Source organism: Rissa tridactyla, chromosome 6, assembly GCF_028500815.1.
Source record: "Rissa tridactyla isolate bRisTri1 chromosome 6, bRisTri1.patW.cur.20221130, whole genome shotgun sequence".
Classification (NCBI taxonomy): Eukaryota; Metazoa; Chordata; class Aves; order Charadriiformes; family Laridae; genus Rissa; species Rissa tridactyla.
Genome location: NC_071471.1, coordinates 29,438,115 through 29,452,809, shown reverse-complemented (window position 1 = coordinate 29,452,809; position 14,695 = coordinate 29,438,115). Strand labels below are relative to the sequence as shown.

Genomic DNA, 14,695 nt, shown 5'->3' with positions numbered 1-14,695 from the left:
TGTGGCTGGTCCTGCTGATATATTGGTACACAGCCATTGCCCGGTGGCTCCCGGACGCTGTAGGTAGGGCTGTCTCGCAGCTTCCTCAGCTGCTGCTTAAATCTGTCCTGCCTCAAATGATTGTTTTCAGTTGTTACAATACAGTGATCTCCATCTGGGAAAGCCATACCCCATCACTTGAGTGCAAGCTGGGTCCCATCCCTTTGGAGTTGCCATGCCTGAAGGAGTGTGCTGGAGTTGCCTCCCCTCCTCCTTCCCCTTACTCCTCATCTCTTTTTTTTTTTTCCTCTTGTTTTAATCTCGTTTTATGAACACTGGGACAAACCTGAAAATCAGGTGTGACACCAAAGAGAAAAATAAGTCCCCTGGTCCTGAAGCCAGGTGTGCCACTGCTGCCGAACCCTGGGGCTCCCGGTGGGCGATGCTGTAACTCAGTGTGCAGGCGCTGCCGGCGAGTTTGCTCTCTTACGGGAGCTGATTTTCCCCATCGGAGCTGGCGGTCCGTGCTGCGGCCGGCATCAACCTTCCTCCAGCGCCAGGGTCTGGACCAGGAGTTCGGAAGCGATTAAGTCCCATTAGGGCTAATTTTGACGCATGGGGTTGCCGCAGATTTAAAAGCAGCTCCGTGCCGGGTGCGATAAAGGAGGGGTGTGTGCTTCCTCGAGGATCGAAACTCACTGTTCGTGGGCTTTGCTGCTTTACACCAGCCCAGGATCTGGCCTCCCCAAAGGCGGCAGCTGTATTAGTCCTCAGGACGAGCAGCATTTAAGCTGTTTGCATTGAGGACTTTCTGAGCAGGTGCCGCTGCTGGCAGCAGAGCGGAGGAAAAGCTTTTGTTATCGTGTGTGATCTTTTTATTAGATAACTTCAGCAGCAGACTTTTGAATTGAGCAGTTTAATTTTAATAAATGAAACCTGAGAAGCAGAGAAGCAAACGCTGAAAGCTGTTAGTTGGAGCCCGATCCTGCAGGGGTAGCAAGATGAGACCATCTCTTTGCATGGCTGTGTTCAAGTGTAAAGCCACCCATGCGCATATAAGCTGAATTTTGAGTCGGGGTTGGACTCTGAATTGAGGTTTGCACATAAGGGGTCTGATTTTTCTGATGTGTGAGGACGTGGAGACCTCAGACGGCTCCCTCAGCACTGGCAGTGGCAAGGACGGCTAGGGATCAGGGCTCCCGTAGCAGAGGGGATAATGTGAGATTGCTGAGTTTGGGGACTTTGGCCAGCAAATAACGAATATATTGGCACAGTGTGGGAAAGACATAAAAATACATATGTCAGAACAGGGCAGGCTTTTAAGTGTTTTTCATTTAAAATGAAAAGGTCAGATTGAATAGGGTTGTCATCTGGGGGACCTGTGTGTGCACCTGCCAATCATAGGGGGGGGACCCGTGTCAGCTCGTGCTGATGGCGAAGTCTCTGGGAGCTTGTCTGCACTTAAAAATTGATGACCGGAACGGTTAAAACGAAAATTTTCCTTGTGGCGGTCAGACTTAGCCATCTGCTGCACGTAGGAAGGGGAACGAAGGATGCCAGCGTGAGGCTGCTTTATCCCGGTTTAACTGGTGGTCATGTTTGTGCTTCTACAAGTATAGCCATACTGATTTAAAAAAAAAATAAAAAAAAATATTAAGCTCTGAATATTGGTAACAATTTCAAGTGCAAAGGAGATTTAGAAGTGAATGCAACTTTTGAACAGTCAGAAAAACAGATGCCATTCAGCCAGGCTGTTATGTGAGAAGTGTAATTAACACTTGCTGAAATTATTTTCACTGGTAAGATTTTCTTTTAAAGGGATTGGGGACCCTGGTTATTTCTAAGTGAGCACAGTAAAGTTATGCCGGGGTCGCCTGCTCTTCTGAAAGCGCTGACTGGGCTTCTCTGAAACTTGGAATTCCTGCAGGGGTTTTAAACTGTCCATTTCTGAAAAATCTGAACAATATAAGAAAACTCAAACCATAATAGAGGATTGATGTTTGAATTTAGGCATTGTAAACTGCTGCTTTTAGATTGAAATCTGCAAACAGAAAACCTTGCTTTCCGTACTATACTTATGTGTTAAATTTATATATATATTTTTTTTTTTCTTGAGAAATGTTGATTTTTACTGTCGATAATACAGCATGGGTCTTATCATCCAGTGAGTGAACGGACTGTTTCTGATCATCACTTCTCATCATGTCTTTAAGGATTTAAAAGTTTGTAGATCTCAGCCTCTCCCCTTATTTTCCTTTCAGCTTGAAACGGCCTTTTTAACTTCTGATCACATTTTTGGCCTTTTATGAACTGGACCTTGAGAAAAAACAAATGAAGAAACTGTTTTGCAAAAGATGTACTCTTTTGGTAAATTTGTGTTCCAGTAGTTTGTTCACAGACTCTACTTAAGGTTTTGACTGTGATCGTTGGTTCCTGCTGTTTGGGCATTTGCTTTAAATTACTATTAAAAGATAAATTGCCTATTGAAATGGTGCATTAAAATAAGCGGTCTGTCTTGTGCTGAGCATAAAAATGAAGGTGCAGATGTGCACGCGTAGGTGTACACAGACTCCAAAGCCTTGGTCTCTGTAGCTGGTGGTCTGGAGGCACAAGAGTCGTACTGAGTTGTGCCAGATGGGAGCTTGGCAGTGTAAAGCTATGTCACCAAAGAGACTTCCCTGCTGTTATCTCCTGCAGGACCGTGATAGAAAGCTGGGGTTTCTTGTTGCAAGATGAAAATCAGAATTAGCTGTCCACAGATCACTGAGCATCTGTTGCCGTGCCTCTGAACTAGGAGGACCTCAGTTTTGTAGGGCTAAAAGCCTGCCTGTTGTTACTATTTCTGTTCTAAAAGCACCTGGATGGTCCCCATGAAGGTTGTCGAGGGATGTGTGAAACCCAGAGGTGGCCCCTTAGGGACAGTCTTTACATGTATTTCTCCGGGACTTCAATGGGGGAAAGGCTTGTGCTGGACTGGATGGCAGCAATGTGGGTACTGTGGCAGCGATGTCTCTACTGTGCGCCCATTTGTCTTTCCCTACCTGCGCCAAAGCAGGAACAAGCATAACTGCGAGGGACAGACCCTTTTTCAGGACTCGTTGTCTCTCAAGATCTGTATCTCCTGCCTCCTTCCCCAGCAGAACCAGCATTGTTAAGGGATGGTTTTGCTGGGAAGTCCTCTCTGGTGTGAGGCGCTCAGGGATGCTCCTTGCTGAGGGATGTGTACAGGCAACAGAGAAGAGGGACTCTGGGGAGAGGAGCTCTGCCAATCTCGGGGTTTGGGGCCCTTGAGTCTTGAGAAATGCTTCCTACCAAGGAATGCTTGTTGAGATCAAGTCTTGAAGAGGTCTGATTTGGTGGTGGCATCATGGCTTGATAGTTTGTGATGCAGGAGATTTGCAACACTTCTGGCACCGTGGGTCTGTCTTCTGGGTATTTCTGTGCTCAAAGACACAGACTGGCTTTTGCAGCCTTCTGCTAAAGAAATGGGGTCGCAAATGGAGTAGTTTGACAAACTGTCTTGGGTGGATATTGCTGTGACCAGTCAGGCTGTCCCTGTCCTGCCCAGCTGTGGACGTGGGGCTAGGAGGGAGCGTGTGCCCAAACATCAGTGGGTTGATGCTCCTCTGGGACCACGCAGCATGTCTTGCTGCTGGGGAGGGTGGTTTCACAGCAGGCTTCAGGTGGGTGGCTTGGGGAGGACACGTGGGGTCCTGCTCACTTTGCTGCAGGAATCCCAGTCACAAGGTGATGGGGACAGCCAGCGTGGAAAGTGAAGTCAGGCAGATGCGGTGCAACTAGGAAAGTCTGCTGAGCCCTATAACTGATCTTGTAAACATTTCTCGAGTTAAACCTGGTGAAAGACAAGCCCGAGCCAAGATCGTTTAAACACAGGTTGGGTCCCAAGAAATATTGTCTTATGTGGAGCTCCCGGAGGTGCTGTTGTGGGTTGAATTGAAATGGTGTTGGAATCAGAGGGGAATGTTGTTGTCTTCTGCCTTTGCAGATAAGACCAAAGGGCATTTTGCCAGGAGCCTGTGGGAAGGACCTAGATTGTATATAACTCTACATCATTTTAAAATGAAAAGTAAACAAGCACAACCATAATATTTGCTTGTACTTGTCTCCTCCTTGATGGATGGAGAGAAATTGCTCCTTGGCTGAGTTCACCAGCAATAAAACCCTGCAGTTACTCATCTTCATCCCAAGCCTGCAGTAAATGGGAGAAGCCATTGTGATCTCTGGTTAAATTTGTCCTCATCACACCTGAGGGGGAGCACTGAGGGTCCTGGGGACTTCTATACTGCCCAGGCCTGTGTGGAATCAGGGCTGGGTGCCACCACAGGGACCATGGGACTGAGCTGGGAAGGTGCTGCCTGGGTCTTATCATGCTCTTCTGGTGTTGGCGCAATGGACATCTACCATTGGAAGAGGCGAGAGCCCTGTCTCTCTCCTGGCTGCTGTAGCGTCAGGCATGGCGTGGGGGACACAGGGTGCTGGCAGGGGCACGAAGTTGTCACACTGAGTGACAGGGAGGAGGGACCTGGACTGTGAGCCACCAGCACTCTTGCAGTTTGTGCATGTTGGTTGTAGACTTGTGGACTCACATGCATCCTCATGAGCAGCACAGGTACAACAAATGCAAGCCTGAACTGAGCATTTCCATCGTTACAGCAGCAAATAGCAGTAACTTTCTCTGCTGAGTGGCGATGACAAGGCAAGGCTGCCCTTGTCATGGGCAGAGATAGGGCCATCAGGGTGACCAGGATGTGGCCAGGGGCGGGATGCTGGCCATGGGCTGGTGAGGGCAGGAAGGAGTGTGCGATTCAGATGCCGCCTATCTATCTCTGTGGGGTGCACCCCGCTGTATGTCCTGGCAATGTCACATGCAAGGCAGCGGTTGCGTGGCCTGGCTGTCCCCTCTGCTCTACCTTCATCTTCTGCAGAGGGGAAACACGGCACCGAGTCTGTCACTTCAAGAAAGGGTCGTGTCTGCTTTGCAGCTCCAGGAAAGAGTGAGGCAGTTCCCAATGGGAATTGGGCAGAGCTCCTCAGAGAAAAGGCTGTGCCGAGGTGGGGGACAGAGTGAATGGGATGGTGGTGTAGCTCTGCTTGTGGTAGTGGTGAATCCTATGAGCTTCAAACCGAATTAAATGATGCCTCCTAGCTCCGTGCTGTGCCCGAGGTCACAGAGATGAGGGATGGATTCACCCTGTTTTCTTATTTCATGCCTCATTTTACATCTTTTTTTACCTCCCTCCTCTCGGGCATTAAGAGCAGTAAAGGAGTCGTGGCTTGAGGAGGTGCAAGTTATTGACCAAGCTGTGGCAGCTGACAGCCGGTGCTGGTCATTGGCCCGGCTCGAGGTGGTGATGCTCGCTTTTAGGGGGGTACCGAAAGGAGTCTAGGAGTATGGAGGCTTCTGCTTAGAAAGCTGGGGAGGAAAATGCTGCACTTCCCAGAAGCTGTGTGGGTTAAGCTGCAAGTTTTGGAGATGAGCTGTTGGGAGGCCCATCCGGCGTGCATCACATGGGTATCTCTCTTTTTGCAGGGCTGTGAGAAAGAAACCCAAAGTCGTGACTCCGGTGGAGCCCTGCGTGTCTCCAAAAGCCCCGCTCCGAGTTCGTCCCACCAGCAAGGTTGTGCAGCGTGAGAACCGGTACGTAAACATGTTTCACAGGCGCAAGGGGCAACTTCTCAAAAGGATCTGTGGCTTTTCTGACAGTGGCACCTTGTTCATGTCTCTCTGCAAAAAAAAAAAAAAAAAAAAAGTCCTCTTCTAATGGAGTGTGGCGGGGGGGTGGGATCACTGGAAAATAAGAGGCAAACTGATGGTTCCCTGATGGTGCTTGCACCCAGGGGTTTTGATGGGGAATGGCTCAGCATTGAGAAGCTTTGAGTGTCCAGAAGTCATCCCAGACTATGGCACTGAGGCTTTAGCCGTGCTCCGTCGGGCGGTGTGTTATGCGACAGCACACACAGATAGGTGATGTGGGGAGTAAAGACACATGCACGCACGAGAAATGCACATACATACATATGTATATATGCACATACATACATGTATATATTCTGTACAGATTGAGGCATATGGAAACAAAGATGCACAATGCTTATATAGTATATATTATATAGTGGAGTATGAGAGCTTGGGGTTGTATATAGCAAATGTCTGTATATACTATATATGGTGATAAAAGAATGCATATGCATTCATGTTCTGTCTTTTTTTTTTCTTTTTCTGTCTCTTCTGTCTCTCTGTGGAGCTGTTGCAAAACTACCAGATTCAACCTCCTGGGGAGCCTTTCTAGCCAAGGTTTTACAAACCAGCACCTGCTTTGCCTGCCTGACTTCTTTCTATATTTATTCCTCTGCACCTGGTTTTTGCCTTTGCCTGCAAAGTGGAACTGTCACAAACATTTGTGCTAACTTTTGGCTGCACAGGACTTCAGCTTGCAAGTCCTAAGTCTGCTTTTGTGCATGTCGAGGGAGGAGGCATATGTGTGCCTGGCTGTGCACGTGTGCGTATGAGCATCCCTGGTCCTTGCTGTCTGCATTACGTGGTCCGTGTTCCTGTGATGCTGCAGCAGTCGCTGTGCTATGTAACGCCACGCAAGTTGTGCGCTCTGCCCCTCCAAGACATTTTTGTGAATCAAATATTCTCAGTGGTCCTGCTTATGTAATGTCATTTAAATGCAATTAGCCACACCTGACCCAGTGGCCGATTGATAACGATCTGTACTGCTGTGGAGGAGGCTTGAGTTGGATTTCATTCCCAGGCCTCCAAGCTTTTACTTTCCAGGGTTAGGGCTGTGGCAAGGAGAGGGACTTATGATGCCACGTAGCAGGGAGCTCCTGGTTAGGCTGTGGTTGGATGTGGATGTGTCTGTCCCTCTGGTCGTTTAGGGTGGAAGGCACTCTAGAGCAGCGGCACGGAACGCTCATGCTTAGGTGCCACTGTTTAAAGTGAACACAGTAGCAAGGGAAGAGGGTATAATACCATTTCAGCTGGGAAACTGAAGGGAGACTCTAATGCTGTCATGGGGAACTTGAAGCTGGGGGAATAGCGACGTTATGGGTCTCCTGTCAGCAAATGCTGCTTGGAGGAGACACGCGCTTGTTCCTGGTCCGATGGGTACAGCTTGCGCTTATTGAAAAGCAGCGCTGGGCTGCCTGCCAGGAGCTGGGAAACGGCTTGTCCTCGTGTGTGCTGAGGCCCCTGAGCTCCCAGCCCCTCTAACAGCTATATTTGTTTCTGGCATGAGAGTCCCTCTAAGGTCACGAAGACCTTAGTCCCAGGTTTCAACCCTAGGAGCGGTAAGACATACCCCACCTGACCCCCGTGCAAAGCCAGGGGTAGCACGAGCAGCCCGCGTTCCCCTGGGTTTCGTTTCCCCGTCCCCATCGCCTGTGCCACTGCAGCCTGCATTCCTCTCCGGTTTGGTAAGCCCTTTGCCTCTTGAGCTGACACAGCTAATATTTCCCCCGCTGGCAGGGCAGACGAGGTAGTGGCATTTAACTGTTAAGGAGAACTTCGATCTGTTCGTGCTGTGGCACCCCAGAGCAGTAAGGGCTGGTGAGCACTTTGAATAGGGTTTCTGCCACTCCAGGTGAACCCCCTCCATGCTTTTTTCCCTTCCTTGACTTCTGTCGTTCCCTACTTCATCCTGCTGTTTGTCCTTGCAGAAAGCAATACCTTGGGAATTGTTTTCTGCAAGAGGCTGGAAAACTGTGTCAGAGTTTGTAAAACCTGCACCTACCTGACCCTTCTTACCTTGGTTTTGGAGCATCTTCTACCATGGTGATCACAGCGTGCAGAGTTATCTTCCACTTCTAACCTTGGAGAATGCTCCTGGTGTCCCGGCTGCCAGCTGGGGTGCGTGGCTCTGGCAGAGGTTTTAGTGGATTTTTAGAAAAATAATTGATCAGGTGCCCACCGAGAGGTAGTCCCAGCCTGCACTGCATTGACATTGTCCTGGTGTACCACTTAGTGCCAGTTGGGCTGTTGGCTCTTTAAAGCTGCCTTTATAACCACCAGTGTAATGGACATGTGCTGGTGCTGCCTGGCAAGGTTTATTTTTTGTGGTGGTAGTGGCAGATCACTAAGTTAAATGTGGATCTTATTCTAAAAGGCAGAAAGCTTTGTTTTCTTCCAAAGCAAAGGTTTACGTGCTTTTTGTCACCTGTGATATTGGGTGCTAAACTCATGCTGCCAAGGGCCCCTGACCTCTGCCTCGTTACTGGAGGTAATTGTACAGCCTCTGTCACTGTAGGATTTCGGCTCCTCCCGAAGCCTGCGCTTCAGGACCAGTGAAAACCAGATGTACTATAATGTCGCTTTTTTACAGTTTGTTTTAGCCATACATGGGCAGAGCCAGCTCTGGAATTCCTTCCCTATAAATTCAATAGCATCTTGTGGGTGGTGCTGAGGAATCACTCGGGTCTGGTTGGATGGCCTCAGCAGCCTGTTCCCCTCGAAAATGTCCTGATGTGCACATTCCTGAGAGGCTGCCTGCTCCTGGAGCCGATGGCTGCAGCTACCAGGAGGCTGTCATCCAGTGCTGGCTGGCACAGTCACCTCCCTGCTGCCTGCAGGTCGGCTGTTGCAGCCGAGGAGCGATGCCCGTGGGGGTGGTGGCATTGGGTATATGGCTCCCATGTGCAGGCAGGCTCTGCAGGGACACTTGTGCCCGCTAAGCATAACTGTTCTGCCTCCTAAATTTGCTCTAAGGGCTTGAGCACTGACCCTCAAGCCCCTCTCCTGGGGATGGGGAGGCTGGATGCTCCTCTGTTCCCGCCTGCCAAGGGATGCTGCTTTGTGTGTCCCAGCAGGGACCAAGGGGTGCTGCCATCCTGGGCGTCCTTGGCCCTGCAGGGACATGTTGCCTTGTCCAAGTGGCATGTTCTTTTCCACAGACCTGTGGTGGTTTGTTTTTTTTTTTTTGTAAAGCAAAATAAAATGTACTCTTTCTTGCAAAGCACCAGCTAGATGAGTCAGGGCAGGGGAGATTTCCCTGCCCCAGGTGAGCAGCTGGTGTGGGGCTCGGCAGGAGGACCTCTCTTGTGGGACTGATGGCTGAGCTCTGCTGAGCTGGTGTCACTATAGACACTGCCTGAATTTACTTATTTGCCTTAAAAGAGCACTCAAAAAAATAGTTCTAGGGGGTTTTCTGCTGATGAGTCGAGGGATGAGAGGGAGGTCTGCTATAGGGGGTGAGGGGTGATGGCTCCTGGACCTTCCCCCATTGCGTCTCCCTGTGCATCCCCGGGAGGGGACAGAGATGCAGTGTTAGCCATTGAGCCAGGAGCCTCCGAAGCTCAGGTCAAGACGGCGACGCATGGCCCCGTGTCCAGGCTGTGTGTAGGTCAGCAACCGCGATGTGCTCAGCTCAGGCTTTAGAGGGGCAAGTCATCCCTGTGCCAAAGCCAGGGAGAGAAGGGTGATTTTCTTTTTTTTTTTTTGACATCCTTTGGAGTTTTGATCTCCATATTTGGAAATGTTTACCCATTGCTCTGATCTATTGCAAGGGAGGGGAGGTGACTCAGGGTCTGGTGGAAGCAGGATTTGAATTCCTGTAGTAAGGTTTTTCTCCCCCCCCCCCACCCTTTCTTGTTGTGGAAGCCTGTTGTGGTCAGTTTTCAGTTCTCTTGCTCCTGGACCTTGTTCCAAATTTGATCTGCTCGAGAGGGAAGCGTGGTAGCGAAGGAGCTTGCCTGAATGCTGGTAAGTGCATCATTGCTGCTTTAGCAAGCAACTTGGGATTTTTTTATTTTTTTTTTTTTATTTTGTTTAGTCAGATGGAATGCATCAAAGCGTGTGCGTTGCTGGTGGAAGCAGGCATGTGGATCGCCAGTCAACAGCAAGGGACCCAATGAAACCTGCTGTAGCAGGGAAAGTTAGCTTAGTGGATGGGTCTCAAAGGCAAAATGTTTCTTCAGGCCTAGGTATAAAGATAATTTAAGCAGCTCCCGTTCAGTCACGCTCTTCCTTGTAGTTTCACTGGCTAATGCAGCAAGGCAGCAGAGCACTGTAGAGTTAAATGAGTATATATGTGTGTGGTCAGCAAGTAAAATATAGCTTAAGTATGATTTCTGTCTCCTAAGCCAGAGTGTGTGTTGAAAAGACTGCATAACGTATGGATATATTTCTCTCAAACGTTAATATTTAACTCCGTTTTCTTAGGGACCTGAAGGAGTTTAGCTGCTGTAACTGGATGAAGGTTCGGTGTCTGGTTTTTCCTGTTATTCTGTATTTTTCCTTAGTGTGAAGTTTTTAATCTGGCTGATGTTGCAGCTGACTGCTGCTTTTTTTCCTTCTTTTTTTTTTTTTTCTCCCCCCCCCCCCTTTTCTTTCTCTTTCCTGAAAGGAAACCACAGTTCATCCAGACAGTCAGGGGCGTGGGGGGAGTTTGGAAGATGCTCTGCTTCCTGTTTTATTCATGGCAGCTAAAACCATGCCGGGGAATCTGGAGCAGAGATCCACCGTCCTGCATTCCTCTTGTCATTTGGAGCATGTAACACGTATAGAGTGCTTTTAACGCTGCTCCGGGGGTCGCGTAGCAGCCAGTCCTGTGCTTCGGACGGAAAGCGCTGCACTTTGTCCTGTTACTTAGGAAGGGGCGTTGGTGAAAATCCCTTTATAGTTCCTACTGCTGGTTAGTGATGCTTGTATCTTCTTGGCTAACTGGTATTTTTAGGCTGATTCAAACCTGTTGTTACCATACTCCCCCTGTTTTAAATTTAAGACCTTTGTTAGAAGGTTAAATCTCTTGTTGGTTTTCTTTTGCCCTTTTAAATAGGGATTAATACTCAATGTGAAGCTTGTTTGGTGTTTTTGTTTTGGTGGTTTTTTTTTTGTTTGTTTGTTTTTTTTCCCCAGAGATGTGGATTTTCTGCAGGTCCTTGAGGTGTGAAACTGTCTCAACTGTTCTGGGCGGGGAAAGATATTTGGCTTAGTTTGCAGGAGGATGGGATGTGAGCTGAAAAGTACACGGCCCCAAAAGGTGATGGAGGGCCTGCTGGAGCCTATTCCTGCAGGTGGGACATGTCGGGAGTTTGCAGACTTTAGCTGGATTTTAATCCTTGTTGTTTCAACAAACTGCTTGGATTATGGCAGTTTTTGGGGTCAGGGCCCCGCTGGGCTGGGCGTGGTACTGGCGTGAAGGACTGAACTGCTGTCCCAAAGAGTGCACAGTCTGCAGGGACTGTGTCGGTGATGGGCTGGGAAACAGGCTGCCTATGGAGCCATTGCAGCATCTGAGGCCTCAGCCCCATGTCTCATCAAGGAGCCACCCATCCTCTGTGGTGCGTGGTGGTGCTGAGCTGTGGGAGGCAGTGGGCCAGTGGTCTGTGTCGCTCCTCGTGTGCTGCGCTTCACCTTTGGGTGTGCACGTGTGGCCCTGCACCACGGGCGATGCCCGCTCCCCTGCTCGGTTGTGCCTTGGATCAGCCCCTGCTTCTGGTGGCACTTGGATGTGGCATGTCCAGCCTTCACCCAGCTGCTTGTGGCCAAGCTTGGTGTTTTGGGGACAGCACAGCGGGACTGGGAATGATGATGTTCTGTTCACCTCGCAGTTTCACCCCCTTTCCCGCTCGCCAGGACAGGCTGCTTGGTGGAAGACAAGGATGGGCAGTGCCTGGGTGCAATAACTCAGGGCTCCAGACAGTGCTTCTCTCGCACACCTGGGGAAGCACGTTGGGGCCGTTAATCTTCATGTACCGATCCTTCTCTGTGCAACATCGCATCGCTGTGAGGATGTGACTTGAGAGCTGGATGGACGGTGAAGGATGAGCTCCCCATGTGCCACCTGTGTCCCCCCTGATGGGTGCTGGGCAGGGCTGGAGGAGCTCCAGAGGATAGAGGATGCCCATGGCTGGGACCACAGACTGCCAGGGCTCTCCATCTGGTATTTCTCCAGGACCTGGGCAGATCCAGTGATCACTGATGCTAACCAGGATCCACAGCGGACTTTCTTCTGCTCCAGGAACAGAGCCATTAAGAGATGACCTGTAAATTAATACAGCTGTGTAAAGATTTTTTTTTTTTTTTTTTCTTCCCCCTCCTGCAGCCTGGTACCCTGTAAACACTCCAGTCTGAGAAGCTTTCCATGGCGCTGGACCTCAAGCGTGCTCAGAGAGCTCCATGCCCGCCTTTTTTAAGCTTCTCTCAATCACTTCTAATGATGTGTTAAACACAGAGGATTTGCTTTAGCTCCCGTGTAAGGAGGATTGGTGCGAAGCCCATCCTTCAGCCTGGTTGTTGCACCAATCAATCCAGGGCTGGCACGGTAGAGGACGTGGTGAAATGGTGACACTGTCACCGTGTGACTCAGTTGCTGTGAAGGGATTTAGTGGGCACTAAGGGCTGGGTGTATGTGCCCCACAGCAGGTAAGAGAAGCTGCCCCAGGTAGCATGGGGCTAGCACATGTGGGCATGGAAGGGAGGAAGGCGAGACAAGGTTACGAGCCTAGGATGGCTCTACACATCTGACACTTTGCATTTCTCTAGGCAAAGGTTTCAGAGCCCTTAAACACTAAACCGTGCCCGCAGGCTGAGGAAAGCTGTATTATCCTGGTGTGCAGGTGTAGAAAATGAGGCACCGTATGGCAGATTTGGGAAAAGTGCAGATCTCCAGATTCCACATGATGGTTCACGTTCAGGTCCTGCCCTGCAGACAGGCGGTTGCTTTGCAGACTCATGCTGGGCAGTTCTGTGAAACCCATCTCACTCTAATAAAGTCATACTTTCTGAGTACGAAGTATTTCTGCATTGCTTGTTTAAAGGTAAACCAGGTTGGATTGAGTATTTAATGAAGTTGATGCATGTTGCTGGTGTGTGACATGATCCCCACACATATCATTAGTTCAGGAATTTCCAGATGGCACCTTACCTAATCGTACCGCTGCTCCTGCCTCGGTTCTGAGCAGAGTGCAGGCTCTTAAGAAATGTCTGTTGTTATTAGGTTTATGATACACATTCTTGTGTAACAGCTGTTGCAAGCAGCAGGAGGTCTCACTGGCAGCCTAATTCTTTAGTCAACTTTGGCGGGGGGAATGCACTCCTGTAAACTAGGTATTTGCATTTGGGATGAGATCTCCCAGATGAGAAAAACTTGTTTGCCTCCAGTGAGCATGTCGGTTCAAGGACTAGCGTGCCCGGGGGGAGGAAACAAGTTGCTCTTGTTGCTTTACCACCATTTTCTAATAGTTAACTGTGCGTAAGGCTCCCCAGTCGCTTATTGCTTGCCATGGGAGGGATGGCTACGTTTTAAAGAAACATAAGTTTTCAAAAGCCTGGCTGCCCGTGGTGGGGGGAGGAAAGGAGTCCTTGCGCTCTGCTGTCTCACACCCTTACTGTGAAAATATCACAGGGAGGAGTTGCAGTGAAACTGCCCGTTTTTGCAGCCGCTTCCCTCCTACGTACGTGTTCTTCAGGTAAATCCCTCTTCAACTCTGTTAGCTGTTTCCCCTTCCTCCCTGAAAAGTCATTATCATCCCTTGAAATTAAGGAAAAGACAGGAGGAGGGAATAAATGGATGTTAAGAAGTAGAAAACAATCAATTAAATAGCACATAGCATGCAATTTTCCTTGGAAACTTACCATGAAATTGAGGAGCACTTTAACAACTAGTAATTTAAATTGCATTTGAACACTGCTAATGGCTTGTTTGCATGGGAATTTCGGTCATTTCACAGCAGGTTGTTGTCTTTAGTACCCCTTCATTCAGTTTAAAAAAAATAAATAAAAAATCTCATAATAAGGAAGATGCTGTAGACAACTGGTCCAACTGTTGCTAGTAAAAGGTGATACTATTGAAATTTTGCAGGGGTCTCTTACATTCAGAGCCATTTATATGCTTAGCATAAGCTCTTCCAGTGCTAAATTCTTGGGGATTTGGTGCTTTTTATCTAAAAAAGCTTGTTATTGCTAAAAGGTAGGAAAATAACGCTGATCCCCATCACATTCAAAAACATGATGGAGGCGGGTGGCTGAAGAGGCTCCTCCAGGCTCATGAGGCTGGGGTTTGCAGCCGTGGGACCGACCCGGGAACGCAGCCCACGGCTCCGTCTTTATCACCTTGAACGAATCATAACATTTTGGGATCCGATCCTGGCTCGCTCCTTCCAAAATGGAACAACAGAGAGGTGCTGATCAGCTGTAGCTGCGGGGTATTTTTGCTGATTAGTCTTGTTTTTCCAGTGTTTAATGCTCTCCTCCACCACTGTTTTACTTATAAAATGCCAGCAATTTTTCAGCAGAAGCCAATATGAGCCTAATCGTGTGCTATTTTGCCGCTGATTGCACTGGGAACAGACTCTATAGGAAGGCAGACATGAGTTACTTGTCGCCTGTTGCTGAATGAACATCCCATTTTCAGAGCAGGGTTTTTGCAAATCCGTGGGCATGCTTAGCATATGGAAGGGGGTTCCAGTATCAAAACAAATCTGGCCTCCTGTTTCTGGATGTGTAGGTTGTTTCTTAGAAGATGGAACCTTTAAAATCTGTCCCTGCAAACATGGCTGTTAAATCCTGCTATTTCTAGAGACGCGAGACAGCTGTCTGCACTGAGATAAGCTATAAAAAGGCAATATTTTCCCAAAATGGCTTTTTTAGCTATACCTGCCAGACAGCTCGGCCAGCGGGAGTTCACCAGGAGTGCTGCCGGTGCTGCCCTTTTATGCGCAGGGTGCTGAGCAGTGTAAAAACTTCTGGGCA

At 49.0% G+C, this 14,695-nt stretch overlaps 1 protein-coding gene across 19 annotated transcripts in view; it reads left to right on the top strand.

Annotated features, from left to right (window-relative positions):
- The window catches only part of LPP (LIM domain containing preferred translocation partner in lipoma), a 353,260-nt gene that overhangs the window by 18,413 nt on the left and 320,152 nt on the right, over positions 1-14,695 (top strand). For 6 of the 19 annotated variants that reach the window (XM_054206268.1, XM_054206264.1, XM_054206272.1 and 3 more), the window contains exons 2-3: positions 5,531-5,638; positions 6,246-6,295. The gene's annotated coding sequence lies outside the window, so the exon portion shown is untranslated. Of the gene's footprint in view, positions 1-3,597; positions 5,053-5,530; positions 5,639-6,245; positions 6,296-9,601; positions 9,704-14,695 lie in introns of those variants that run through there. The other 13 variants (XM_054206282.1, XM_054206284.1, XM_054206275.1 and 10 more) reach the window with 5 other exon arrangements.